The 26,987-nt window shown below is 40.1% G+C and overlaps 1 long non-coding RNA gene across 1 annotated transcript in view; it reads right to left on the bottom strand.

Annotated features, from left to right (window-relative positions):
- Window positions 1-6,785: 6,785 nt before the first annotated feature.
- Window positions 6,786-26,987, bottom strand: part of LOC307188108 — a 58,472-nt gene continuing 38,270 nt past the window's right edge. Inside the window, exon 4 of the long non-coding RNA XR_013828805.1 lies at window positions 6,786-6,818. This is a non-coding gene — a long non-coding RNA (uncharacterized lncRNA). The remainder of the gene's footprint in view (window positions 6,819-26,987) is intronic.

Below are 26,987 nucleotides of genomic sequence, written 5' to 3'. Positions count from 1 at the left end.
CTGGAGACAGAAAGGTGGAATTCACTGCTGCAGAAAAGAATAAAGAGAAAAGAATGCAAAGAAATGAAGACAGCCTAAGAGACCTCTGGGATAACATTAAACGCAACAAAATTTGCATTATAGGGATCCCAGAAGGTAAAGAGAGAGAGAAAGGACCCGAGAAAATATTTGAAGAGATTATAGTCGAAAACTTCCCTAGCATGGGAAAGGAAATAGTAGCCACCCAAGTCCAGAAAGCACAGAGAGTCCCAGGCAGGATAAACCCAAGGAGAAAAATGCCGAGACACGTAATAATCAAACTGACAAAAATTAAAGACAAAGACAAATTATTGAAAGCCCAAGGGAAAAATGACAACATACAAGGGAACTCCCATAAGGTTAACAGCTGATTTCTCAGCAGAAACTCTACAAACCAGAAGGGAGTGGCATGATATATTTAAAGTGATGAAAGGGAAGAACCTACAACCAAAAGAACTCTACCCAGCAAGATCTCATTCAGATTCAATGGAGAAATCAAAAGCTTTACGGACAAGCAAAAGCTAAGAGAACTCAGCACCACCAAACCAGCTCTACAACAAATGCTAAAGGAACCTATCTAAGTGGGAAACACAACAGAAGAAAAGAATCTACAAAAACAAACACATAACAATTAAGAAAATAGTAATAGGAATATACATATCAGTATTTACCTTAAATGTGAATGGATTAAATGCTCCAAACAAAAGACACAGGCTTGCTGAATGGATACAAAAACAAGGTCCATATATATGCAGTCTATAAGAGACCCATTTCAGACCTAGGGAAACCTACAGACGGAAAGTGAGGGGATGGAAAAGGATATTCCATGCAAATGAAAATCAAAAGAAAGCTGGAGTAGCAATACTCACATCAGATACAATAGACTTTAAAATAAAGAGTGTTACAAGAGACAAGGAAGGACACTACATAATGATCAAGGGATCAATCCAAGAAGAAGACATAACAATTATAAATATATATGTACCCAACATAGGAGCACCTCAATACATAAGGCAACTGCTAACAGCTATAAAAGAGAAAATCGACAGTAACACAATAATAGCAGGGGACTTTAACACTTTACTTACACCAATGGAGATCATCCGGACAGAAAATTAATAAGGAAACACAAACTTTAAATGACACAATAGACCAAATAGATTTAATTGATATTTATAGGACATTCCATCCAAAAACAGCAGATTACAGGTTCTTCTCAACTTCACGCAGAACATTCTCCAGGATAGATCACATCTTGGGTCACAAATAAAGCCTCAGGAAATTTAATAAAACTGAAATCATATCAAGCGTCTGTTCTGACCACAAGGTTATGAGATTAGAAATCAATTACAGGGAAAAAATATGTAAAAAACAGAAACACATGGAGGCTCAACAATACGTCACTAAATAACCAAGACATCACTGAAGAAAGAAAAGAGGAAATCCAAAACAACCTAGAGACAAATGACAACAAAAACATGATGATCCAAAACCTATGGGATGCAGCAAAAGCAGTCCTAAGAGGGAAGTTTATAGCAATACAAGCCTACCTCAAGAAACCAGAAAACTCTCAAATAAACAATCTAACCTTACACCTAAAGGAATTAGAGAAAGAAGAAAGAAACCCAAAGTTAGTAGAAGGAAAGAAATCATAAAGATCAAAGCAGAAATAAATGAAATAGAAACAAAGAAAACAATAGCAAAGATCAATAAAACTAAAAGCTGGTTCTTTGAGAAGATAAAGAAAAATGATAAATCGTTAGCCAGACTCAAAGAAAAGAGGGAGAGGACTCAAATCAATAAAATTAGAAGTGAAAAAGGAGAAGTTGCAACAGACACCACAGAAATACAAAGCATCCTAAGAGACTTCTACAAGCAACTCTATGCCAATCAAATGGACAACCTGGAAGAAATGGACAAATTCTTAGAAAGGTATAACCTTCCAAGACTGAAAGAGGAATAAATAGAAAATAGGAATAGACCAATCACAAGTAATGAAATTGAAACTGTGATTAAAAATCTTCCAACAAACAAAAGTCCAGAACCAGATGGCATCAGAGGTGAATTCTATCAAATATTTAGACAAGAGCTAACACCCAACCTTCTCAAACTCTTCAGAAATTTGCAGGGAAAGGAACACTCCCAAACTCATTCTATGACGCCACCATCACACTGATACCAAAACCAGACAATGATACTACAGAAAAAGAAAATTAGAGACCAATATCACTGATGAATATAGCTGTAAAAATCCTCAACAAAATACTAGCAAACAGAATTGAACAACACATTAAAAGGATCACACACCATGATCAGGTGGGGTCTATCCCAGGAACGCAAGGGTTCTTCAATATACACAAATCAATCAATGTGATACACCATATTAACAAATTGTAGAATAAAAATATCATCTCAATAGAAGCAGGAAAATATTTTGACAAAATTCAACACCCATTTATGATTAAAAATTCTCCAGAAAGTGAACATAGAGGGAATCTACCTCAACATAATAAAGGCCATATATGACAAACCCACAACAAACATCATTCTCAATGGTGAAAAACTACAAGAATTTCCTCTAAGATCAGGAACAAAACAAGGATGTCCACCCTCACCAGTATTATTCAACATAGTTTTGGAAGTCCTAGACACAGCAATCAGAGAAAAAAAGAAATAAAAGGAACACAAATTGGAAAAGAAGTAAAATTTTCCCTGTTTGCAAATGACACGATACTACACATAGTGAATCTTAAAGATGACACTAGAAAATTACTAGAGCTAATCAATGAATTTGGTAAAGTTGCAGGATACAAAATTAATGCACAGAAATCTCTTGCATTCCTCTACACAAACAATGAAAAATGAGAAAGAGAAATTAAGGAAACAATCCCATACACCATTGCAACAAAAAGAATAAAATATGTAGGAATGAACCTACCTAAGGAGGTCAAAGTCCTATACTCAGAAAACTATAAGACACTGCTGAAAGAAATCAAAGATTATATAAACAGATGGGAGTATTAACCATATGCTTGGATTAGAAGAATCAATATTGTGAAAATGACTATACTACCCAAAGCAATCTACAGATTCAATGCAATCCCTGTCAAATTATCAGTGGCATTTTCTACAGAACCAGAACAAAAAAACCTTAAAATTTGTATGGAGACACAAAACACCCCGAATAGCCAAAGCAGTCTTGAGGGAAATTAAAAGAGCTGGAGGAATCAGACTTCCTGACTTCAGACTATACTACAAAGCTACAGTAATCAAGACTATATGGTACTGGCATAAAAACAGAAATATAGATCAATGGAACAGGATAGAAAGCCCAGAGATAAACCTACATACCTATGGCTAACTCATCTATGACAAAGGAGGCAAGGATAAACAATGGAGAAAAGACAGTCTCTTCAGTAAGTGGTGCTGGGAAAACTGGACAGTTACACATAGAAGAATGAAATCAGAACATCCATAACACCATACACAAAAATAAACTCCAAATAGATTAGAGATCTAAATGTTAAGACCAGACGCTATTAAACTCTTAGAAGAAAACATAGGCAGAACACTGTATGACATAAATCACAGCAAGATCCTATTTGACCCACCTCCTAGAGAAATGGAAATAAAAACAAAAATAAACAAATGGGACCTAATGAAACTGAAAAGCTTTTGCACAGCAAAGAAACACATAAAGAAGACGAAAAGACAACCCTCAGAATGGGAGAAAATATTTTCAAATGAAGCAAATGACAAAGGATTAATCTCCAAAATTTACAAGCAGCTCATGTAGCTCAATATCACAAAAACAAACAACCCAATCCAGGAATGGGCAGAAGACCTAAACAGACATTTCTCCAAAGACGATATACAGGTTGCCAACAAACACATGAAAGGATGCTGAACATCACTAATCATTACAGAAATGTAAATCAAAACTACAGTGAGGTATCACTCACAGCAGTCAGAATGGCAATCATCAAAAAAATCTACAAAAAATAAATGCTGGAGAGGCATTTCTTGGAGAAAAGGGAACACTCTTTCAGTGTTGGTGGGAATGTAAATTGATATGGCCATTAGGGAGAACGGTATGGAGGTTCCTTAAAAAACTAAAAATAGAAGTACCATACGACCCAGCAATCCAGCTCCTAGGCATTTACCCTGAGAGAACCATAATTCAAAAAGAGTTATGTTCAACAATGTTCATTGCAGCTCTATTTACAATAGCCAGGACATGGAAGCAACCTAAGTGTCCATCGACTGATGAATCGATAAAGAAGATCTGGCACATATATACAATGGAATATTACTCAGCCATAAAAAGAAACAAAACTGAGTTGTTTGTAGTGAGATGGATGGACGTAGAGACTGTCCTACACAGTAAAGTAAGTCAGAAAGAGAAAAACAAATAGTGTGTGCTAACACAGATATATGGAGTCTAAAGAAAAAAAAGTTTATGAAGAACCTAGGGGCGGGACAGGATTAAGGACACAGACGTACAGAAAGGGCTTGAGCACACGGTGAGGGGGAAGGGTAAGCTGGGACAAAGTGAGAGAGTGGCATGGACATATATACATTACCAAATGTAACATCGATAGCTACTGAGAAGCAGCCACATAGCACACGGAGATCAGCTCAGTGCTTTGTGAACACCTAAAGTGGTGGGATAGAGACAGTGAGAGAGAGATGCAAGAGGGAGGGGATATGGTGGTATATGTATAGCTGATTCACTTTGTTATACAGCAGAAACTAACACATCATTGTAAAGCAATTATACTCCAATAAAGTTGTAAAATGAAAACAAAAAAAAGAAAGCCCAGAGATAAACCTACATACCAATGGTCAATAATCTATGACACAGGAGGCAAGACTATACAATGGAGAAAAGACAGTCTCTTCAATCAGTGGTTCTGGGAAAAATGGGCAGCTACATGTAAAAGAATCAAATTAGAATACTCCCTAACACCATACAGAAAAATAAATTCAAAATGGATTAGAGACCTTAATGTAAGACTGGACAGTATAAAACTCGTAGAGGAAAAAATAGGAAGAATACTCTGACATAAATCACAACAAGATCTTTTTTGATCCACCTCCTAGAGTAATGCAATAAAAAAGAAAAATAAACAAATGGGTACTAATGAAACATAAAAGCTTTTGCAAAGCAAAGGAAAGTAAAAACAAGACGAAAAGACAACCCTCAGAATGGGAGAATATATTTGCAAATGAATCAACAGACAAAGGATTAATCTCCAATAATATATAAACAGCACATGCAGCTCAATATTAACAAAACCAAACAACCCAATACAAAAATGGCAGAAGATCTAAATAGACATTTATTCCAAGAAGAGAGAGAGATGACCAAGAAGCACATGAAAAGTCTCAACATCACTAATTATTAGAGAAATGCAAATCAAAACTACAATGAGGTATCACCTCACACCTCTTAGAATGGACATCATCAGAAAATCTACAAACAACAAATGCTGGGGAGGGTGTGGAGAAAAGGAACCCTCTTCCGCTATTGGTCGGAATGTAAATGGATACAGTCACTATGGAGAACAATACGGAGGTTCCTTAAAAAACTAAAAATAGAATTACCATATGATCCAGCAATCCCACTACTGGGCATATACCCAGAGAAAAACATAAATCAAAAAGACACATTCACCACAATGTTCACTGCAGCACTATTTACAATAGCCGGGTAATGGGAGCAACCTAAATGCACACAGACAGACGAATGGATAAAGATGTGGTACATATATAAAATGGCATGTTACTCAGCCATAAAAAGGAATGAAATTGGGTCATTTGTAGAGACGTCGATGGACCTAGAGACTGTCATACAGAGTGAAGTAAGACAGAAAGAGAAAAAGAAATATTGTATATTAATGCATATATGTGGAACCAAGAAAAATGGAACAGATGAACTGGTTTGCAGGGCAGAAATAGAGACACAGATGTAGAGAACAAACGTATGGACACCAAGGGGGGAAAGCCGTGGGGGGGGTAGTGCTGGGATGAATTGGGAGTTTGGGATTGACTTATATACACCCATATGTATAAAATCGATAACCAGAAAGAACCTGCTGTATAATAATAAAATTAAATATTAAAAAAATAAATAAACATACAAAAAGTAAAACAGAAAAAAAAGTTCTTCCATTCCCATATATGTATTTATATGAATGAATTATTTCCATGCTTCTATCTATAAATACAAAAAAGAGGAATAAAACCTACATTGAACCAAAAAAGAAAAAAAAAATAAGCAGAACCCACCAGTTATAAACAGGAAAACCCTATCAGGACACTTGCTCCAAAGGTAAAGAATCCTGAAGTTGGTCAGAGGTGGGTAATTGTCTCCCATGCAGCCAGGAGCCCCCCCCCCCCGCCCCGCCCCGCAAGGAGCGTCCTCATTGCAAAGCTGGGGCACCGTGCCGAGGCATCTGTGAGTAAACGTGAGCTGAGCCCCAGGCCAGTTGCTGCTCAACTGTTCCCACCCTTCCCAGGTAAAACACCTGAATATATACAAGGACTTGAAAGCCTAGAGGAAGGGCCATGGAGCCACACCAGCGACAGCACCCAGGCCGACTTGGTGTCTACAGGCCAACCAGGATGGTCCTGGCCCCAGGTGCACTTCTGGAAGCTTTCCATTTCCCTGCCTGAGATACCCCTCCTGTCCCGGCCCCCACTGCTTTTTTCCTTACTCACCTCTGCCTCGGGAGAAATTCCAGCAGCAGATATGGGTGACACATCCTCTTCTTTAGCAGTTGGCAGCTTGGCAACTCCTGCAGAAAGCCCAGCAGAGCCCCACTCACACCGGGCCACCCACAAGGCCGTGGCCCCTCACTCCCTCCCACCAGCCCAGCCCCGACACTGCTGACGGGACAGAGAATATGGCGTCAGACACAACTGAAGGGGCTCTTGCTGCCTGGAGCGGTGTTTATATTGACCTCAAACCAGGCACACCTGGAGAGGGCTGGCCGGCAGTGTCAGGCTGCCCAGGTCAGCCAATCCTCGCCCCTCTGGGGCTCACAGCAGCAGAAAATGGAACTTGCTGAACCGACCAGGTCCAAGGAAAAGGTGTGGGCTCCTGAGGGTCAGGATAGACAAGAGGCTGCCAGCCCTGGCTTGTTTTCTAATCATTTTATCTGGCCCATGAGTGGGAGACAACTTCAAGAAGACCCTCTCCTAATGAGAGGAACCCAGGAGTCAGGGAGAGGAGGGGTGGTGGGTGGAGACAGAGGCCTGGTGCCCCGGCTGCAGTGGAAGTCTCTGGAAGACCAGGTGGAGGGAGGCTGCACAGAGTGACGCCCAGGGTCACAGACCTGTTGGAGCTGTTGTTTGTTAGTTCAAGTCCTGCTCTGAGGTGCTCTGTGTCAGCTCTTACCGACAGGTGAGCTGGGGGTGCTCTGCAATGAGGGCTATGCGCACGGTTCCTGTGTGCCCAGGCTTGCTGGGTGCCTGCCCAGGTGAGCTCCATATCCTGGGAGGGGCCTGACCACGAGAGCCCCGTGGCCTGCTGGGTACCTGCCCAGGTGAGCTCCAAATCCTGGGAGGGGCCTGACCACGAGAGCCCTGTGGGCTACTGGGTACTTGGTAAAGGACGTCAGGTCAGTGAAGCAACTGAGAATATACATCCAGTAGTTCCTAATTCCTACACACTGATGGTCATTCTACCGTCCACCAGGACATGGTATTCTGTATTAGACTTAGCTGATGTCTTCTTCTGTATTCCATTAGTCCCAGAGTCACAAGAAATTTTGAAGTAGCGAGGAGTCCAGCCAGTCTTACTGGCCACCGTCACTGCAGTGTCTGTAGGTTTTTCTATGGTGACAGTGTGATATACGGTTCCCCCGCCAAGGTACGGGTTAGGATTAGGGTATGGGTTAGGGTATGATTTAGGGTTAGGGTTATGGTTAGGATTAGCATTAGGGAATGGATACAGTTTATGGTACCAGTTAGTGTACGACAACGGGTTTGGTTAGAATCCATGTTAGGGTGTGGGTTAGTGTTAGTATATGGGTTAGGATTAGGTTGTGGGTTAGGGGACGGTTTAGGGCTAGGTTTAGCGTTAGGGAAAGGGTACGGATTAGGTCACTGTTTAGGGTACGACAACGGTTTAGGGTACCTGTTAGGGTTAGTGTTACTGTTAGTGTACGTGTTACAATTAGGACTTGGGTAAGTATAAGGGTTAGGGTTAGGGTTAGGGTACGTGTTAGTGTTAGTGTACGGGTTATTATTATGGCACAGCTCAGTGTAAGGTTTAGGGTTAGGGTTAGGGAACGGGTACGGTTTTGGTTACAGTTTAGTGTATGACAACATCAGCCTTTGGGCGTTTATCCAGGCACATTCACCTCTAGTGTATAAAAGAGGAACACCACTGGCAGGAAGGTCTGTTTCCCTGCTTACCAGAATGGGGAAAGCAGAAATGCTGCCGCCAAATGGCCGCTGCCTGCAACAGCAGCTTTACAACCTGTGCTAATCGGCACTTCATATGCACAAGTACTCGAGGGCTGTAAATGAAACCTGCCCTCAAAATGTCTTCAGGGAGGTAATGGCCAAAATATTTCAAAATGTGGCTCATACTTCAAGAAAACCATTTGAAGAGGTAGGATGTACTCACAGTTTGAAGAAAAAAAAGGACATGCCTGAAAGCTAAATTTCAAGGCATTATGAGAAACATGCAAATCCAACCACAAAGAGGTATCAGCTCACAGCAGTCAGAATAAAAATTAGTAGAAAAACTACAAACAATAAATGCTGAAGGGGTTATGGAGAAGTGCATACCCTCAACTTTAAATGGGACGTAACCTGGTAAGAGCCACTAATGGAACAGAATGGAGGTGCCTTTACAAGGTAAACATTTGGCTACCATATGATCCAGCAGGCCCACTACTTGGTCTAAAACCGAAGATGACAGAATTGGAAAGACACAGGCTGGCAAATGTGCATTGCAGCAGTATTACAATAGCCGAGACATGGAAGCAACCAAAAGTCCATCAACAGATGAGTGGACAAAGAAGAAGTGGTACATGTACAGATGGAGTATTAGCCAAGGAGAAAAACAGCACAATGCCATTTGCAGCACCGTACATGAGTCTAGAGGTAATCACGCAACTTGTAGTAAGTGAGAAAGCAAAAGACACATATCCTATCATATCACTTATAAGTGTTACCTAAAAATTGATACCAGTGAAGATATTTCCACAGAGAAAGGCAATCACAGATTCATTAAACAAACTTATGGTTGCCCCAAATGGAAAGGTGTGAGGATTGGACACATAGGGATATTGGGGTTAACACAGATATACAAACACCGGTGAAATATATAATCACCAAAGACCTACGGAATACCAAGAGAAGACTACTCAACATTGTGTCATAACCTACATGGGTAAAGGATCCGAAGAACGATATATTTATATGTGTTAAGGAACCACATCTCGCACTCCTAGAATAAGCAAAACATTGTAATCAAAGTTGCTGTGATAAAACATAAAAATTAAATTAAAAAAACGAACAAGAAGTAGTGAGACATAAGGGGCTTTTTCCTGGCATATTCCATTCTAATTTACAACCTAGAACACGACTTCCATTGAGGCTCTGTTACCCTAGTAACCAGATTTGGAAAAGGAGAACTGCTGCCGCCTGGTGCCCATTTCACACAACAGCTGCTATAAACCCAGTGCTAATGGGTACTTGATAATGAAAATAATTCTAGCCCTGTAAATGACACCTGCCTTCTACACAAACCCTTGGGTCATAAATCGAGCAAAAAACTCAAAAAAATGCACATTTCAAAACGACTATTTCAAGAGGCATATTTTACACACATTTTGTCTTCTCTTTCTTTCATTTATTCTGTTAAAATAAGGGCATGGCAAAATGCTAAACATCAGAATTAATAAAGCCATGCAAATCCAGTCTACAAAAATGTTCACCTCACAGCCGTCAGAATGATCATCAGCAAAAATCTCTACAAAGAATAATGCTGATGGGGTTCTAGAGAACTGCGTACCCTCTAGCTGCTGGTGGGATGTAACCTGGTAACAGCCAGTAATGAGAACAGAACAGAGGTGCGTTTAAAGGTAAAAATTGAGCTACCATGCGATCTGGTAGGCTCACTGATGGGAGTATCACCTGAGTAGAGCAGAATCAAAAAGACACAGGCTGGCAATCCTGTACTCTAGCAACATGTACCATAGCCAAGACTTGGAAGAAACCAAAATGTCCATCAACAGAAAAATGCACCAAGAAGAAGTGGTCGATGTACACAATGGAATATTAGCCATGGAAAAGTATGAAACAGTGCCGTTGGCACCACCATAGAAGGATCTAGACATAATCAGCCAACTTGAAGTAAGAAAGAAACCAAAAGACAGACACCCTATGACATCACTTATACGTGTTACCTAAAAATTGATACCCATGAAATTATTGCCAAGAGAAGGACACGCATGGATTCAGGAAACACATTTATGTTTAACCAAAGGGAAAGGTGTAAGGAATATATGAATTAGGATATGGGGGTTAACAGACATGTACTAATACATGTGAAATATATAATCACAAAATACCTATGGAATACCAAGAGAGGTCTACTCAACACTCTGTAATAACCTACACGGGAAAGGATCCAAAGATGAATAGATTGATACATAGATATACTGAACCAGATTCTGTACACCTAGAACAAACACAATATTTTTATCAAATTTACTGTGATAATAAAAATTACATTTAAAAAACAAACAAGAAGTAAGGAGATATAAGCTCTTGGGGGTTTGCCCTGGCACATTCCACTCTAATTTGCAGCCTACTAACACGATTTCCAAGAAGGCTCTGTTGCCCCAAAACCCAGAGTTGGAAATGTAGAAATGCTGCCGCCTTGTGGCCGTTTCCCGCAAGAGCGGCTTTAAACCCACAGCTCAGGCTCACTTAACATTCACAAGGACCCAAGGCTGTAAAGGACACCTGCCCTCAAAAAATGTCCTGAGGTAGGGAATGGCAAAAAAAAATTCAAAATAGGCAAATGTTTCAAGGAGATAGTATGAAGTAGTAACTTTTACTCACTGTTTTTCAAAAAAAGGAAAATGGATAAAAGCTCAACATCAGGAATTATTACACTCATGCAAATCTAATCTACAAAAAGGTTTCAACTCCCACAAGTCAACTACCATTAGCAAAAAGTCAACAAACAATAATTGCCGAAGGGATTTTAGAGGACTGTGTACCCTCTAGGTGCTGGCAAGATGTAATGTGGTAAAGCCAATAATGAGAACAGAAAGGAGCTGCATTTAAAAGTACAAATTGAGCCACCGTTCCATCCAGCAGGCCCACCGGTGAGCCTCTCACCTGAGAAGACCAAAGTCGAGAAGACACAGGCTGTAAAAGCCGCACTGCAGCCATTTTCACAATAACCAAGACACGGAAGCAACCAAAATGTCCATCAACAGATGAATGGATGAAGAAGTGGTCCATGTACACAATGGAATATTAGCCATGGAAAACAATGAAACACTGCATTTGTGGCACCATAAATGAGCCTAGAGATAATCACAGAACATGAGGTAAATCGGAAAGCAAAGACATATATCCTATGATATCACTTATAGGCGTTATCTAACAACTGACACATATGAACATATTTCCACAGAGAAAGACACTCACAGACTTAGAAAAAAACTGTGATTATCTAAAAGGAAAGATGGGGGAATGGATAAATTAAGATGAGGTTTACCATACGTGTACAAATACATATTAAATACATATATCAAAAAGACTGACCATATAGCAAGGGAGGTCTACGGAACACTCTGCTATAATTTACATGGGAAGAGGATCTGTACATCTATATCTATATCTATATCTATATAATGTACAAATGAACCAGATTGTGTACACCTAAGACAGACAATATTGTAATCATTACACCGATTAAAAAAATTAAAACAACAAACAAGAAGTAATGTGACATAGACTTATGGGGGGTTTTCCTGGCACATTCCATTCTAATTTACAACCTGGGAACATGACTTCCAGAAAAGCTCTGCTGCCCTAGTAACCAGATTTGGGAATGGAGAAGTGCTGCCGCCTTGTGGCCGTTTCCCACAAGAGCAGCTTTAAAACCACTGCTAATGGTCACTAAATATTCACACTCATTGCAGGCCTGTAAATGACAACTGCCCTCAAAAAAAATCCTGGGGTCGAAAATCGACCAAAAATTTCCAAAGAGGGCAACCTTCCAAGGAGACAATTTCAAGAGGTTTATTGTACTCACAGTTTTTTTTTTGTTTGTTTAACAGAAATAAAAAATAGCATGGAAAAATGGTGAACATTAGGAATTATTAAAGACATGCAAATCCAAATTACAAAAACCTATCATCTCACACCAGTCATAATGGCCATCAGCAAAATTTCTGCAAACAAAAAATGCTGAAGGGGTTGTGCAGAAATGCATACCCTCAGTTCTAAGTGGGACGTGGTAAGAGCCAGTAATGAAAACACAATGGAGGTGCCTTGAAAAGGTAAACATTGAGCTGCCATTCAATCAAGCATACCCACTGCTGGGCCTATCGCCTGAGAGGATGAGAATCAAAAGGACAGGCTGGCAATCCTGCACTCCAGCAATATTTACCATAGCCAACACTTGGAAGCAACAAAAATGTCCGTCAACAGAGGAATGTAGAAAGAAGAAGGGGTTCATGTACACAATGGAATATTACTCCAATAAAAAATATAAATTCAATTAAGAAAACATAAGTAAGGATATATCAGCTTTTGGGAGGTTATCTGGTCACATTCCACTGTAATTTATAACTGAGGAACACCACTGGCAGGAAGATCTGTTTCCATAGTTACCAGAGTGGAGAAAGCAGAAATGCTGCTGCCCTCTGGCCATTACCTGCAACAGCAGCTTTAAAACCTGTGCTAATCCTCACTTCATATGTACAAGTACTGGAGGGCTGTAAATGAAACCTGCCCTCAACATGTCTTGAGGGAGGTAATGGCCAAAATACTTCCAAATGTGGCACAGACTTCAAGAAAACAATTTGGAGAGGTAAGCTCTACTCACTGAAAAGCAAAGGACATGCCTGAAAGCTCAATTTGAAGGGATTATGAGACGCATGCAAATGCAACCACAAAGAGGTATCAGCTTACACCAGTCCGAATACCCGTCAGCAAAAAAACTAAAAGCAGTAAATGCTGAAGGGGTTGTGGAGAAGTGCATACCCTCAACTTTAAGTGGGACGTAACCTGGTAAAAGCCACTAATGAGAACAGAATGGAGGTGCCGTTACAAGGTAAACATTGAGCTATGATATGATCCAGGAGGCCCACTCCTGGGCCTATAACCTAAGAAGACAGAATTGGAAAGACACAGGCAGGCAAATCTGCACTGCAGCAGTATTACAATAGCCGAGACATGGAAGCAACCAAAAAGTCCATCAAGAGATGAGTGGACAAAGAAGAACTGGTACATGTACAGATGGAATATTAGCCAAGGAAAAAAACAGCACAATGCCATTTGCAGCACCGTACATGAGTCTAGAGGTAATCACGCAACTTGTAGTAAGTGAGAAAGCGAAAGACACATATCCTATCGTATCACTTATAAGTGTTACCTAAAAATTGATACCAGTGAAGATATTTCCACAGAGAAAGGCAATCACAGATTCATTAAAAAACTTATGTTTCACCAATGGAAAAGTGTGAGGATTAATACATTAGGATATTGGGGTTAACAGAGATATACAAACACAGGTGAAATATATAATCACCAGAGACCTACGGAATACCAAGAGAAGACTACTCAACATTGTGTCATAACCTACATGGGAAAAGGATCTGAAGAAGAATATGTATATGTGTAAAAGAACCACATCTTGCACAGGCGGAACAAAGAAACCATTGTAATCAAACATGGTGTGATAAAAAATAAAAATTAATATAACGAACAAGAAGTAGTGAGACATAAACTTAAAGGGCTTTTTCCTGGCATATTCCATTCTAATTTACAACCTAGAACTCGACTGCCATTAAGGCTCTGTTGCCCTCGTAACCAGATTTGTTAAGGAGAAATGCTGCCGCCTTGTGGGCGTTTCACACAACAGCAGCTTTAAACCCAGCACTAATGGTCGCTTAATATTCAAAACAGTTGCAGGCCTGTAAATGACACCTGCCCTCAAAACACATCTGGGGTTGTAAATCGACCAAGAAATTCAAAAGACCTCCACATTGCAAGAACACAATTTCAAGAGGCATATTTTATGCACAGTTTGTCTTTTCTTTTTTATTTTTTTTAAAAAAGAGGGTATGAAAAAATGAACATCAGGAATTAATAAAGCCATGCAAATCCAATCTACAGAAACGTTCACCTCCAAGCCGTCAGAATGATCATCAGCAAAAAGTCTACAAAGAATAAATGCTGAAGGGGTTTTAGAGAACTGCGTATCCTCTAGCTTCTGGAGGGATGTAAACTGGTAACAGCCAGTAGTGAGAACATAATGGAGGTGCGTTTAACGGGAAAAATTGAGCTGCTATGTTATCTGGTAGGCCCTTTGATGCACCTATCACCTGAGCACACCAGAATCAAAAAGACACAGGCTGGCAATCCTGCTCTGCAGCAACATTTAACATAGCCAAGACTTGGAAGAAACCAAAATGTCCATCAACAGAAAAATGTACAACGAATAACTCATCCATGTACACATGGAATATTAGCCATGGAAAAGAATGAAACAGTGCCGTGTGCACCACCATAGAAGGACCTACAGATAAACACCCAATTTGAAGTAAGGAAGAAACCGAAAAACAGTTCGGTGATATCACTTATAGGTGTTACCTAAAAATTGATACCATGAAATTATTTCCAAGAGAAGGACACATGGATTAAGAAAACAAAATTATGTTTAACCAAATGGAAAATTGTAAGGCATGGATGAATTAGGATATGGGGGTTAACAGACATGTATTAATACATATGAAATATATATCACAGAATACCTATGGAATACCAAGAGAGGTCTACTGAACACTCTGTAATAACCTACACAGGAAAGGATCCAAAGATGAATAGTTAGATACATAGATATAATGAATCAGATTCTGTACACCTAAAACAAACAACATTTTTATCAAATTTGCTCTGATAGTAAATAAAAATTAAATTTAAAAAACAAACAAGTAGTAAGGAGATATAAGCTCTTGGGTGTTTTCCCTGGCACATTCCACTCTAACTTGCAGCCTACTAACACGATTTCCAGGAAGGCTTTGTTGCCCAAAAACCCAGAGTTGGAAATGTAGAAATGCTGCTGCCTTTGGCCCTTTCCGGGAAGAGAGGCTTTAAACCCACAGCTAACGGTCACTTAACATTCACAAGGACTCAGGGCTGTAAAACACACCTGCCCTCAAAAATGTCCTGAGGTAGGGAATGGCCAAAAATAATTCACAACTGGCAAATTCTTCAAAAAGATAGTATGAAGAGGTAAGTTTTACAACTCTTTTTTTCAAAAAAGGAAAATGGATAAAAGCTCAACATTAGGAATTATTAGACTCATGCAAATCTAATCTATGAAAAGTTTTCAAGTCACATGAGTCGAATGACCATCAGCAAAATGTCTACAAATGATAAATCCTGAAGGGGTTTTAGAGAACTGTGTACCCTCTAGCTGCTGGTGAGATAGAAAGTGCTATGAGCCAGTAATGAGAACAGAAAGGAGCTGTGTTTAAAAGTAAAAATTCAGATGCCATTCGAACCAGCACGCCCACCACTGGGCCTGTCACCGAAGAGCCGAATCAAGAAGACACAGGCTGACAAAGCTGTCCTCCAACAATATTCAAAATAGGCAAGACATGGAAGCAGCCAAAGTGTCAGTCAACAGATGAATGGACAAAGAATAAGTGGCACAGGTACCTAATGGAAGATTAGCTGTTGAAAACAATGAACAATGCCGTTTTCATGACTACAGGTGAGTCTAGAAATCATATTATGTTAAGTCAAAAGTGTATGGTATATATCCTATAATATAATTTATAGATGTTATCTTAAGATTCCTACCAATGAACATATTTCCAAAGGAAAGGACACAGAGACATATAAAACAAACGAATGGTTAACCAAAATGAAAGGTGGGAGGGTGGATAAATTAGGATTATGGGGTTAACATATATATACTAATGTATGTTATATGTATATAAACTTATAACATATAAAATATACAAATTATATAATCACTAATACATATAAATTATATAATCACCAAACACCTACCAAATACCAAGGGAGGTCTACTCAACACTCTGTAATAACCTGCATGGTAACAGGATCCAAAGATGAACAGATATATGTATGAAAAACTGATCAGAATCAGTATACCGAGAGAATCACTACACTGTAATAAAATTTACTCTGATAGGGGCTTCCCTGGTGGCCCAGTGGTTGAGAATCTGCCTGCCAATGCAGGGGACATGGGTTCAAGACCTGGTCTGGGAGAATCCCACATGCCACGGAGCAACTAGGCCCATGAGCCACAACTACTGAGCCTGCGCATCTGGAGGCTGTCTGTGCTCTGCAGCAAGAGAGGCCGCGATAGTGAGAGGCCCACGCACCGCGAAGAAGAGTGGCCCCCACTTGCTGCAACTAGAGAACGCCCTCGCACAGAAACGAAGACCCAACACAGCCATAAATAAATTAAATAAATAAATATAAAAGGCAAAGAAGAATGGGGAAATTGTAGATAAAGGATCTAGTTTAAAAAAAATTTACTCTGATAAAAAACATAAAGTAAATTTAAAAAACAAACATAAGTAGGAGACATAAGCTTTGGGGAGTTTGTCCTGGAACATTCCACTACAATTTGCAACCTAGGAACACAACTTCCAGGAAGGCTCTCCTGCCCTTGTAACCAAAGCTGGGAATGTAGAAATCTGCCGCCTTGTGGCCAATTCCCGCAACAGCAGCTTTAATCCCAGTGCTATTGGTCACTTAATATTCACAAGGACTGCAGGGCTTTAAATGACACCTGCCCTCAACAAATATCCTGAGGTCAGGAATGAACATTAATATGCAAAACAGTAGAAAATCTGGAGAAGACAATTCAAGAGGTAAATTTCCTCACAGTGTTTTTTTTTTTTAAAGGACATGAGAAAATGTTGAACATCAAAAATTATTAGGGCAATGCAAATTTAAACTACAAAAAGGTATCACCTCACAATAGTCTGAATGGCCATCAGAAAAAAAATGTCTGCAAACAATGCTGAATGGGTTTCCGAGAATGGATACACCCCTATGCTGTTGCTGGGATGTAAACTGGTAACAGCCACTAATCAGAACAGAATGAAGGTGCCTTTAAAAGGTAACAATTGAGCTACTATGTGATCCTACCAAACCACTAATGGGCCTGTAACCCGAGAACACCAGAACTCAGAAAGACACAGGTACCCAAATGTGCTCTTCAGCGGTACTTACAATAACCAGAAATGGATGCAAGCAAAATGTCCAAGTACAGATGAATGGACAAAGAAGTGGTACATGTACACAATTGAATATTAGCCATGGAAAAGATGAAACAATGTCTTTTCCATCACCACTGATGAACCTAGGGGTAATCATACTACGTAAAGTAAGTCACAAAAAGAAAGACAAATATCCGATGACATCATTTACTAGTGTTATCTAAAAATTGATACCCATGAACATATTTCCACTGAGAAAGACCATACAGACTTTGAAAAAGGTGAAAGGAATGGAAAAATTAGGATGTTGGGGTTAACATGCATTTAATAATTCATATAAAATATATAATCAGGAAGGACCTACTGGATGCCAAGGGAGGTCTACTCAACTCTCTAATAACCAACATGGGAAAGAATCTAAACATGATTAGATATATGTATATGTGTGAATGAACCAGGTTCTGTACACCTAGAACAAACACAACACTGTAATCAAATTTACTCTGATTAGAAATAAAAAGTAAATTCAACAAGAAGTAATGTGACACAAGATTTTGGGTATTTGTCCTGGCACTTTACACTCCAATTTACAACCTCGGAAGAGGAATTCCACTAAGCCTCTGTTTTCCCTAGCAATCAAGTTGAGTATGAATAAACTCTGCTGCCTTGTTGCCCTTTCCTGCAACTGCAACTTTAAAAACAATGCTTATGGGTACTTAATATTCAGAAGAACTGTTGGGCTGTAAATGACACCCACAATCAGGAAATGTCCACGGGTAGGTAAGCAAAATAAATTCCAAAGGAACAGACTTTCAAGATCCTATTTCAATAGGTAAATTTTGCACTGTTTAAAAGAAAAGCACTTGAAAAGATGCTCTAATTCCTGTATTATTAGCGTCATGGAAATCAAAACTACAATGAGGGATCACTTCACATGAGTAAGAATAGCCACCATTGAAACGTCTACAAACAGTAAATGCTTGAGAGGTTGTAGAAAAAAGGGAACCCTCCTATGCTGCTGTTGGGATCTAACGTGGTAACAGCCACTACAAATAAGAGTATGGAGGTGCCTTTACAAGGTAAAATTAGAGGTACCGTATGATCCAGCTGTCCCACTTCCAGGCGTATAACAGGAGAAAACCAGAATTGGAAAACACACATGCACCCATATGTGTACCGCAGCACAATTTACAATGTCTAAGACATGGAAGCAACCAAAATATCCATCAGCAGATGGACGGATAAAGAAGCGGTACATGTTCCCAGTGAAATATTACTCAGAAATGAAAAGAATGAAGGAATGCCATTTGCAGCATCATAGAATTAGAGATAATCATACTAAGTGAAGTAAGTCAGAAAGAGAAAGTCAAATATCATAAGATACTACTTACAGCTGAAATTTAAAAATTGATACCAATGAACTAATTTACAAGAGAGAAACAGGGACTTCCCAGGTGGTCCAATGGTTAAGAATCCAAGCTTCCTCTTCAGGGGGCATGGGTTCGATCCCTGGTGTTGGGAGAACTAATATCACACATGCCTCACAGTACAGCCAAACAAATAAAATAAGAGAGAGAAACAGACTCACAGACTTAGAAAACACACTTATGGTTACCCAATGACAAAGGTGGGTGGAAGGAATAAATCAGGAGGCTGGGGAAAATATTTACACACTAATACATATAAAATAGATTATCAACAAGGACCTACTGCATAACAAAGGGAAGTCTACTCAACACTCTCTAATAACCTATATGGGAAAAGAATCTGAAGATGAATAGACATATGAATATACGTAACTGAACAAGATTCTGTACGCCTACCACAAACAGAAAACTTTAAATCAACTTTACTCCAATAAAAAAGAAAAATTAAAACAAAAACAAGAAGTAACAAAACAGAAGATTTGGGGTGTTTGTTCTGCCACAGCCCACACTAATTTACAATCCAGGAGCCTGTCTTCCACAGTGGGTCTGGTTACCCAAGTAACCAGAGAGGGGCATGAAGGAAATCCTACCATCTGTGCCCATTTCCACAACAGCAACTTTAAAACATGTGCTTATGGGCACTTCATATTCACAAGGACTGCCAGGGTGTAAATGACACCTGCCCTTAACAAATGTCCTGTGGTAGTTATCGAGCAAAAATTCAAAATAGTCAGACTTTCAAAAAGCCAATGTCAACTGTAACTTTTTCACACAGTGTTTAAAAAAAACACATGCAAAGATGCTCAAAATCTCGAATTATTAGACACATGCAAATCAAAACTACAACAAGGTATCACCTCACACAGTCAGAATGGCCATCATCACACAGTTTACAAACCATAAATGCTGGAGAGGACATGGAGAAGAGGGAACCCTCCTATGCTGTTGGTGAGATGTAAGCTGGTAACAGCTACTATAAAGTACAGTGTGGAGATGCCTTTAAAAAGCAAAAATAGAGCTACCTTATCATCCAGCAGTCCTACTTCTGGGTGTACATCTGCAGAAAGCCAGAATTCAAAAAGACAAATGCACCCAAACCCAAACATGCACTGCAGCACTATTTACAATAGCCAAGACATGGAGGCAACCAAAATGTCCATCAACAGATGAATGGATAATGAAGAAGTGGTACATGAACACAATCAAATATTACTCAGAAATGAAAAAGCACGATCATCTCTAGGTCCATTCCTGTTGCTGCAAATGGCATTATTTCATTCTAAGTGAAGTAAGTCAGATAGAAAAAGACAAATATCATATGGTATCACTTATAGTGGAGTCTAAAAAATGATAGAAATGAACAAATTTATAAAACAGAAACAAACCAACAGACTTCAGATATCCTTCAGGGAGAAAAAATTTTAAATGTTTCCAATCACTAAATGTCAACCTGAAAAATGTAAGCAATAAATAACATTGTAAAGGTATTAATCCTCCCCAAATTAACCTATACCAGGCATTAGCAAACTAAACCTGGAGATCACATCCAGCCTATCACCTTCTTTTGTAAATTAAATTTAATGAATGACCCACACGAAAACCCATAATGAGACGTCAGGTCACACCTCTCAACGTGGCTATTATTCCAAAGTCTACAAATATGAAATGTTGTTCATGACATGGAGAAGGGAATCCTAGTACACTGGTGGTGGGATTGTAAATTGATACACCCACTATAAAAAGAATATGGAGGTCCTGAGAAAAGCTACAAGTAGAACTATCATATTAGCCAACAATTCCACTGCTTGGTATATGTCCAAAGAAAATGAAGACACAAATTTGACAAGATACATGCATCCCAATGTTCATAGCACCATTATTTACAATTGCCAACATATGGAAGCAAACTAAATGTCCATCAACACATGAGTGGATAAAGAAGAGGTGGTACGTATACACAATAGACTATTACTCAGCCATTAAAAAGGATCAAATTCTGCCATTTGCAACAACATGGAGAGGCCTAGAATATTTATACCTACTTAAATAAGTTAGAGAGAGACAAATACTCTATGTTCTCACTTCTCTGTAGAATCTAAAAATGCAAGAAAGGAATGTATATAACAATACAGAAATAGACTCACAGAGAACAACTTAGTGGTTACTGGTGGGGCGAGTGAAGGGGGGAGAGAAATACAGTAGTTTGTGTCTCTAAATCCAGTACCCCTATGTATGAAATAAACAAGGATATATAGTACAACACAGGGAAATACAGCCATTATTTTGTAATCACTTTAGTGGAGCATGATCTATAAAAATATTCAATCCATATGTTGTACCCCTGAGACCAATGTAATGTTGTAAATCAACTATACTTCAATTTAAATAATCCATAGGGTGGCTGAATGGATTAAAGAAAGTTCAGTTATACTGTGTGCAAGAGATTCATGTTAGGGCTTCCCTGGTGGCGCAGTAGTTGAGAGTCCGCCTGCCGATGCAGGGGACGTGGGTTCGTGCCCCGGCCCGGGAAGATCCCACATGCTGTGGAGCGGCTGGGCCCGTGAGCCATGGCCGCTGAGCCTGCGCGTCCGGAGCCTGTGCTCCACAACGGGAGAGGCTACAACAGTGAGAGGCCCACGTACCGCAAAAAAAAAAAAAAAAAATCATGTTAACTTCTAATCCATATATACCATAAAATTGAATGATTGGGAAAAAAATACTCCATGAAATTATACTTGCCTGAGTAGTCTATTATGAGGTAAAAAAGACTTGAAGTCAAACCTCTCAAAGGAAAAAAGGTTATCATATAATGATAAATGGATTAATTCATCAAGAAATCATGACAATTATAAATATGTATGTATCCAGCTTTGGAGCCTCTCAACATATAAAGAATATATTAACCCACGTGAAGGGGAAAATGTGCAGAAATAAAATAATGGTAAGAAACATCGATACCCAACTTTCAACACTGTATAGATCATCCGGACAGAATATCAATCAGGAAACACTGAACCTGAACACACACTTGATATCAAATGAACCTAACATACATCTACAGTATATTCCACTCAACAGCAGCAAACTTTCCATTGTTCTCAAGTACACATAGAACATTGCCTAGGGTAGATCCCATGTTAAGCCACAAGTCTTCAAAAATCCAAGAATACTGAAATCATATCAAGGATCATTTCCAACCACAATGGTATGAAACTGAAATTCAATATTAAAAAACTGAAAATTCAAGAACACTTAGAAATTGAACAATAAGCTCCTGAATAGCCAATGCATACAGGAATAAATCAAAACGGAAATTTAAAAGAAATCTTAAAGCGAACAAAATTGGAAACACAAAGTACCTAAATTTATGGAATACAGGAACAAGACTGTGATTCAAAGAGTTATGTTTACAGTAATAAATGCATATATTTTCAAAGAATTCTTGAGAGGGGATCACGATGATAGAGTGGGAAGATACTGAGCTCCCCTCCTGCCACGGACACACCCAAATTACAACAACTTATACGGAAAGTATCTCTGAAGACTAGCAGGGAATGTTTTCCACAACTAAAGATATAAGGAAGGAGAAACCACAAGGCAGGTAGGAGGACTGGAAACACAGTCTAATTGGAACCCACACATACAGCACAGTGACCCACAGCTGGAAGATATCACAACTGCATAGGTCCTCCACATGGAGGGAAGGGTATGAGCCTGGCATTAATGGCTGCTCAGCCCAGGGTTCCTGCACTGGAAGAAAAGACCACAGCAGGTCTGGCTTTGAAAACTTGCAGGGCTTATTTTCAGGAAATCTGGAGACTAAAGGAAACTGAGACTGCTCTCATAGGGCACACACAAATCTCACATGTTCTCAGTCCCTGTGCAGAGCCAACGGAGTGAAAGACACGTGTGCCAGACCCACTTGCTAATCTCGGAGAGCTTCTTGGAAAGGCAAGAGGCAGCTGGGACTCCCACTAGGAACTGAGACATGGGCAAGCAACATTTTAGAATCTTCCCTGGAACTGATTAGAATCAGGGGCCTGCCCCATTTACCACCATGCCCATAGCACTCCCGCACCAGAAGGCCTCACAACCAGACACACTGGGGGCCTAGGCTGTCCACCTGTGCACCTGGAGCACCACACAGCCACCCATAACAGAGGGCTGCCTTGGATATGAGCACACCCATGGCAATCACATACTGCAGGGTTCACAGCCATTTAGGCCAGGGTCCAATACCACCTACCAGCTTGTCTACAGCAGTTGGCCCTGCCGTAAGAGAAAGGCGTGTGCAGCCCACACAGGGGACACCCCTGGAGCATGTGGCTCTGCTGGCCAGAGGACAATGTGCTGCTGGGCCGTATCAGTCATCTCCTATATAAGGCCACTTCTCTGAGACCCGGGAATGTAACAACCTGAACCGAATGAATAAAGATGTACAAAGAATTAGGAAACATAAGGAAACAGAGGAATATGTTACAAATGAAGTAACAAGACACGACATCAGAAAAAGAACTGAATAAAACAGGGATAAGCGTTCTACCTGATAAAAAAAGTGTCACAGTAATGATTATAAAGATGCTCACCCAAGTCAGGAGAAGAATAGATGGACATAGTGAGAATTTCAACAGAGTAATAACATGTCAAAAAGAACCAAACAGTGAACAATACAATAAAAGAGATTAAAACACACACACACACACACACACACACACACACACACACACGAGAGAATTCACATTATACTGTATGATACAGAAGAACAGATCAGTGAAATGGAACACAGTAGTGAAAATCACCCAAACTGAATAGCACAAAGTAAAAGCAATTAAGAGTATACGTAAAGGGACCTCTGAGACAACATCAAGAATATTAACATGAGCATTACAGGGGCCCCAGAACGAGGAGAAGAGAGAAACGGGCAGATAACTTACTGGAGGATAGAGTAACTGATAACTTTCCTAACCTGGGGAAGGAAACACACATCCAGGTCCAGGAAACACAGAGTCCCAAACAAGATGAAGACAAAAGGTCCACACCAAGACATATTATAAAGCTCCAAAAATTTAAAAATTTAAAGAGTGATCACAGAGGCAGTGAAATAAAAGGGTCTAGTTATGTTCAAGGTATTCCCATAAGACTGTCAGATGACTTCTCAGCACAATTTTCAAACTAGGAAGGAATGATAGGATATAATCAATGGGCTAAAAAGAAAAAGTCTACAACAGGAATACTCTACCAGCAAAATTATTATTCAGAATTGCAGGAGAGGGCTTCCCTGATGTCACAGTGGTTGAGAATCTGCCTGCCAATGCAGGGGACACGGGTTCGGGCCCTGATCCAGGAAGATCCCACATGCCACAGAGCAACTAAGCCTGTGTGCCACAACTACTGAGCCTGTGCTCTAGAGCCCATGAGACACAACTACTGAGCCTGCTAGCCACAACTACTGAAGCCTGAGGACCTAGAGCCCATGTTGCACAACAAGGAGAGCCACTGCAATGAGAAGCCCATGCACCACAACGGCCCGTGCACCACAACGAAGAGTAGCCTCCACTTGCCACAACTAGAGAAAAGCCCACGCACTGCAATGAAGACCTAATATAGCCAGAAATAAATAAATAAATTTATGGAGGAAAGAAAGAATTGAAGGAGAGATCAAGAGTTTCCCAGACTAGCAAAAGCTAAAAGAGTTCATCACTAATAAACGAGCCTTATATGCAATGCTGAAGGAATTTACTTAAGCTTAAAAGAAGTCTCACTAAGTATTGATAGTAACAAGAAAACAAACAAAAGTAAAAATCTCACTGAAAAACCTATACATAGAGTAAGGGTAATAGATCAAACATTTTTTTAGCTTCTGTAAAGAATAAAAGACAATAGTAGTATGTTTTTTTAGAAAAGAGAGGGCCCAAATAAATCAGAAATGAAAGCGATGATGTTACAACAGACACCACAGAAATACAAAGTATCCTAAGATACACACAGGCTAACTCAGGGTTCAGACTGGACAGAGCCCAGTCTCCCTTCCACTGTACATGAGTTACAGGAGCCTCAGGAACTGAGGAGGGGGTTCCTGAGGGGAGGCACAAGATAGAAGATGTTAGGCATTAACCTGACTGTATTTATGTTAAACCTGACTGAACTACATTCACATGAGATTGTTTTGTCCTGAATGTACATTGGCACCTTTAGTCTGAACTGCAGATCTTTGGCTTCACCACCTCCACCGACAGCATTAGCTTCACCTGCTGTGGACCGTCTCCTATAGGATTTCTAGAACCACAAAGCATCGAAGTTTCACAGGACACAGAGTCTGTGAGACTCCACTCAGTCTCAGAGTCTCAACCCCACTCAGAGACATAGAGTCACAACAGAGACTCCACTCTTGGAGGACACACACAGTAGTGTGCACATCAGGACCCAAGGGAAGGAGCAGTGACCCTATAGGAGACTGAGCAGACCTACTTGCTAGTTTTAGAGGGTCTCCTGCAGAGGTGGGGGGTGACTGGGCCTCACCGTGTGGACAAGGACACTGGCAGCAGAAGTTCTGGGAAGTCCTCCTTAGCATGAGCCCTCCCAGAGTCTGCAGGTAGCCCCACCAAAGAGCCAGGTAGGCCATAGTTCTGGGTCACCTCAGGCCAAACAACAAACAGAGAGGGAATTCTGCCCCATGCATCAGCAGACAAGCAGATTAACGTTTTATTGAGCTCTGCCCACCAGAGCAACACCCAACTCTACCCACCACCAGTCCCTCACATCAGGAATGCTGCACAAGCCTCTAAGATAGACTCACCCAGCAGAGAGCAGACAGCAGAAGCAAGAAGAACTACAGTTCTTCAGCCTGTGGATGGAAACCATATTCACAGAAAGATAGACAAAAAGAAAAGGCAGAGGAATTTGTACCAGATGAAGGAACAAGATAAAACCCCAGAAAAACAACTAAATGAGGTGGAGATAGGCAACCTTCCAGAAAAAGAATTCATAATAATGATAGTGAAGATGATCCAAGACCTTGGAAAAAGAATGCAGGCAAAGATCGAGAAGATGCAAGACATAGTTAACAAAGACCTAGAAGAATGAAAGAACAAACAAACAGAGATGAACAGTACAATAAGTGAAATGAAAAATACACTAGAAGGGGGCTTCCCTGGTGGCGCAGTGGTTGAGAGCCCACCTGCCGATGCAGGGGACATGGGTTCGTGCCCTGGTCTGGTAAGATCCCACATGCCACGGAGCGGCTGGGCCCGTGAGCCATGGCCGCTGAGCCTGCATATCCAGAGCCTGTGCTCCACAATGGGAGAGGCCACAAAAGTGAGAGGCCCGTGTACCGCAAAAAAAAAAAAAAAAAAAAAATACACTAGAAGGAATCAATAGTAGAATAACTGAGGCAGAAGAACGGATAACTGGCCTGGAGACAGAAAGGTGGAATTCACTGCTGCAGAAAAGAATAAAGAGAAAAGAATGCAAAGAAATGAAGACAGCCTAAGAGACCTCTGGGATAACATTAAACGCAACAAAATTTGCATTATAGGGATCCCAGAAGGTAAAGAGAGAGAGAAAGGACCCGAGAAAATATTTGTAGAGATTATAGTCGAAAACTTCCCTAGCATGGGAAAGGAAATAGTAGCCACCCAAGTCCAGAAAGCACAGAGAGTCCCAGGCAGGATAAACCCAAGGAGAAAAATGCCGAGACACGTAATAATCAAACTGACAAAAATTAAAGACAAAGACAAATTATTGAAAGCCCAAGGGAAAAATGACAACATACAAGGGAACTCCCATAAGGTTAACAGCTGATTTCTCAGCAGAAACTCTACAAACCAGAAGGGAGTGGCATGATATATTTAAAGTGATGAAAGGGAAGAACCTACAACCAAAAGAACTCTACCCAGCAAGATCTCATTCAGATTCAATGGAGAAATCAAAAGCTTTACGGACAAGCAAAAGCTAAGAGAACTCAGCACCACCAAACCAGCTCTACAACAAATGCTAAAGGAACCTATCTAAGTGGGAAACACACGAGAAGAAAAGGACCTACAAAAACAAACACATAACAATTAAGAAAACA

The sequence above is a fragment of the Stenella coeruleoalba genome, assembly GCF_951394435.1.
Source record: "Stenella coeruleoalba genome assembly, chromosome: 6".
Classification (NCBI taxonomy): Eukaryota; Metazoa; Chordata; class Mammalia; order Artiodactyla; family Delphinidae; genus Stenella; species Stenella coeruleoalba.
Note: the sequence above shows the minus strand (reverse complement) of the source record. Positions and strands in the feature narration are given on the sequence as shown.